Consider the following 3463-nt stretch of genomic DNA (forward strand, 5'->3'; position numbering starts at 1 on the left):
TTTTTTTTTCACATGTTGATTATGAGTTAAAGTAGGATAAAAAACAATGTTAGAAAATTTAAGAATAATTTTGTAGCAGAGACAGAGTACCAAACTTTGCTTTAAACTAGGCAAGAGAGAGAAAGATACATGTTCCAAAGGGCGCCCAAGCTCCTGCTTACTTTTGGAAAGATTTCAGCTAGACTAAAGTTCTGATTTTTCTCAATATCCTCATTTACTTCTCCCCAGGTAAGACTGGTGATTGGGAGAAGGAAGTAGGTATGTGGGACTCAAGATTCCTCTGTTCTCCTTCCTATCTGCCTGGCAGAGCATATTTTATACCTCTATTCAAAGAGAAGAACTGAAAGGACGAATATATAATTACTATTGAAAATGGTTCCTATAAGAAAGTGAGGCAACCCAATAGAAGGGCTACAATTAAAGTTTTTCTCTAAATATAACTTGTGCAAAGTTTTAAATTTAGAATAATTTAATGTTGTACATGTTTTTTTGACTATTAAATCAGAAGAAAAAAGCAATCATTACAATATGATGACGATGTGGATCACATACCATAACACAACTGCTCAGAAAAAAAAATATGTTTCAAACATTTAAAACACAGTATTTACACTTTACTCCCACTGGAATACGTCCTAAGAATGAAAAGAACATAAATTCTAAAGTCTATTCAGAGTGTTATCATTATTTTTGTGAGTCACACATATGGAACTATAATGTATATATTGCAAGATATATTAAGGTAATTATATTGGTGTGTTTAAGGCAAAATAAGTTAAAAATTAATTTAGTAAAACACCTGTAATATTACATTTGAAATGGAAATATCAGTAGGAACTTATGATTTTTTCAATTAAATAGCATTTCTTTGTTCTGTGCAGTTTAAAATCCAAGGAGCAATAACAAGCTCAGTTGCAATGAACCAACCTATTACTCAGATGATAACATCTAAATTTCCCACAAAAAATAAAGGAGTACTTGGAAAAGAAAAAAAAAAAAGGTTGATTCCAGGCCTGAAGAAAAAAAAAATATGCAAAGTTAACTATTATCTTGCTGTACCAAAAAAAATATATATATATATGTATATAAAATAACTGAGTCATGTCAAAAGAAATGAGACTGTCTGCAGATGGGATAATTTTGAATGCAATGGACAAAAACACACCAAATACATAGAAATCTAGAATTCATAATGATACTCAAATTTAGGTACCTACTAGAACTCATTATTCTGAAAAGTGGCAAATAAAGTGAAAACAGGGAACATTGGTTTTGCTCTGTTTACATTGTTGGATAACCAATAGTTATTAAGAGAAAGTCTTCTTTACATTAAAAAAAAATCACAAGTAATAAATACAGGAGAAATGATAGAATTTCTATATTACTATTTTGCAGTCGCGAATGAAATAATGGATCTAGGCAATGATCAATAGTGAATGCTAAAATCATTTGGTGAAAGAATGATGGGGAAGCTTATGAAAGATAAATAAAACAGATGCATTTGGTTTCTATTGCTGTCATAATCAACTACCACAAATTTAGTGGCTTAAAACAACACAAATGTATTATCTCGCAGTTCTGTAGGTCAGAAGTCCACATACAGTGTGTCTCAGTTCTCTTACCTAGATTTCAAAAGTCAGAAATCAAGGTGTTAGCAGAGCTCCATTTCTTTCTGGAGATGCTGAATACAATGAGAATGAATATGCTTCCGAACATGCAGGTTTCTGGCAGAACTCAGTTCTGTGTGGCTGTAGGACTGAGGTCTCATTTACTTGCTGGCTTTTGGCTGTGGTTCATGTCCAGCTTCTAGAGGCCACTAATATTCTTTAGTTTCTGGTCTCCTTCCTCCATCTTTATAGTCAGCAACAGGAGTCTAGTCCTTTTTACATTATGGTATCTCTGACATCCCTTTCTGTCTCATCTTTCCTCGTCCCTCTTCTATTTGACCCCAGCCTGAGAAACGTCTCCAGTTTTAAGGGCTCAGGTGATTAGATTGTGTCCACGCATACGCGTATAATTGGAGACATAATTTCTTTGTCATAATTAGACCTGTGATGTCCCTTCATAGCAGAACNATATATTGATAACTACCATTTATTTCTCTGTTAGCTGGAAAGCTATAGATTATGGTTTTTAGTATTTAGTTGTTATATTTATGTTTTACTTTATGTATTTAAATATACATTTTTCTAACAAACCAAAATGATTAAATATCTTCATCTTCCTCTGGAAGGTTTGTTTCCCTTCTTACCACCACCCCAATCTTGTTATTGGTGTCTTAAGATGTAATTTTATTTTTATGTTGTTACATGATTTTTTTCCATTTTACACAAAATAAAGTTATGGAACATATTCCTGAGTAAAAGAAAAGAGCGTAACTTACTTTACTAAACACAAATATATTTAAAAGATAACTCAACTTCTGTCTTACAGTCTATCCTTGAAGATATTGATAAGCATTTACTTGAACAAAACCTTTCTCACTTTCAACTTTTATGAATCCAACATTTCTGCTTTATATGTATCTTACAAATGTCTTTGTGTCTGAGGTTCTGGGTCATGATGGAGAGCGGTGTTTATCATGACTTCCCTAATCAACATGGAAAGCAACATTAACAAACACACTTGCCATTTAGACACCTTCCTAACTTTATCTGTTTTATGTGTACCATGGAACAGCCTGAAAGCTTTGTTACTCAGTGAAGTAAAATATACATTACTCTACAAAATAATTCTGATTAAGCCCATCTGCTCATTTTATCATTTACACGTGTGTGTTTGTAGGTGACCTTTGTATAATGCCTATTCTGCATTCTTCCCTTCCTAGTAAGACTTGGATTTCATGGCTGGGCAAATGAAATCACCTTCAGTTATTCACGTTTTTCTCTACTTGGTCTGAAAGGGCAACTGCAATATGTATTACTGACCACAGAAAGGAGAGGATAGTTTTTCATACTCACTACCTTCATTTAGAACAAGGGAGAACAACTTTACACATTAAGGTCTATACCTTATAAGATATACAATCACCAGGAGAGAAATATGTTAGCATTTGACTTCAAAACTCATTTACAAAATTTTACTAAGAAGTTTGTTGATCACTGCTGAGTGAGAGTGAGTTACTAATTTATACATAGGTAGCATCTCTAACCTGAGTTCCTCCTAATTTAGGGATTCAAATGAAGAGAATGTTACAAATAAACCCATGCTTTTTAACAAACAAGAGACACATTTCATTATTGGCTTATGGGAAACTCCTTCTCCATATTTTTCGGGTGGAGAGTAAATTTAGGAATTGAGAATCAAATTGGTTAGGTAATTAATATAAAATTGATAACATATAAGAATTTTAACATCTGGTTAACTTTCCTGGATTTATAGCTCCATGAGATTTATATACATGTTGCCTGACAAAAACTCTTGACAGCTATTTTCTTTTTTTGAAAAGAAGGATTATTTAGTG

The sequence above is a fragment of the Hipposideros armiger genome, unplaced genomic scaffold (assembly GCF_001890085.2).
Source record: "Hipposideros armiger isolate ML-2016 unplaced genomic scaffold, ASM189008v1 scaffold_229, whole genome shotgun sequence".
Lineage (NCBI taxonomy): Eukaryota > Metazoa > Chordata > Mammalia > Chiroptera > Hipposideridae > Hipposideros > Hipposideros armiger.